Genomic DNA, 854 nt, shown 5'->3' with positions numbered 1-854 from the left:
GAACCATTCCAACCTTTCTTTGTATTATTGCAGTATTATAAAGTCATCTCTAAGGTAAGCATTAAACGGTATTTCCCTTAAAAGAGTTAGAGACAACATGGTTGTTGGGTTTTTGTACTGTGGGGAAAAAACAATAATTTACTAAAAACCAAGCAGAAGTGTTTGTCAGTTAGTCCTACTTAAAGCACACTATGGAAGACCGAATAACGACTAATGTAGTCCAGACATTCCTGATGGGAGGAGAACGCGGAACGTCTCTCGTCTCGTTTGTACGTAGAAAGATCTCCTGTTTGAGCCAAGAACATTTAGTATTCGCTGTATATTGCTAAGACGTGTTCGTGTACAAAAGCCATATTGTTTTTTGTTTGTTTGTTTCTTTTTCTCATCATGAATGAGAGTGATAGAGTTTAAAAAGAAGAGATTTAAAAAAGATGTATCTAGATGGCAATATAACATTAAGACTCTGAAGGCCTCCGGCCAGACTCTTTTGTCTTGTTCCTTAAGCGATTCTGGGAAAAGTTATTTAGGAGGGAAAGAACGAGGATTCTTCTGATTATGATTTATCTTCTTTGTCTGAGCAGCACTTTCTTTTGGTACGAACTCAGAGCACTTCAGCGTTACTTTTTCTGTGTGTTGCCGTTAAACACAACGTGATCCTCGCTCCCCACTCGACCGCCGCGTCCCAGTCAGTGGTCGTTAAAAAGGGGGCGTGGCCCGCGGGTTTAACGGTGAATTAACGTGTCACGCACACGTGGTCGCTACGGAGACCGCGAGGGCCCGATAAACACAAACCCGGGATTTCTCCCGGCCGATAGCGGTTCACCCCCGGAGAAAAGGAGGCTGCTGACATCTGG

This window comes from Pollachius pollachius (assembly GCF_949987615.1).
Source record: "Pollachius pollachius genome assembly, chromosome: 3".
NCBI lineage: Eukaryota > Metazoa > Chordata > Actinopteri > Gadiformes > Gadidae > Pollachius > Pollachius pollachius.
Note: the sequence above shows the minus strand (reverse complement) of the source record.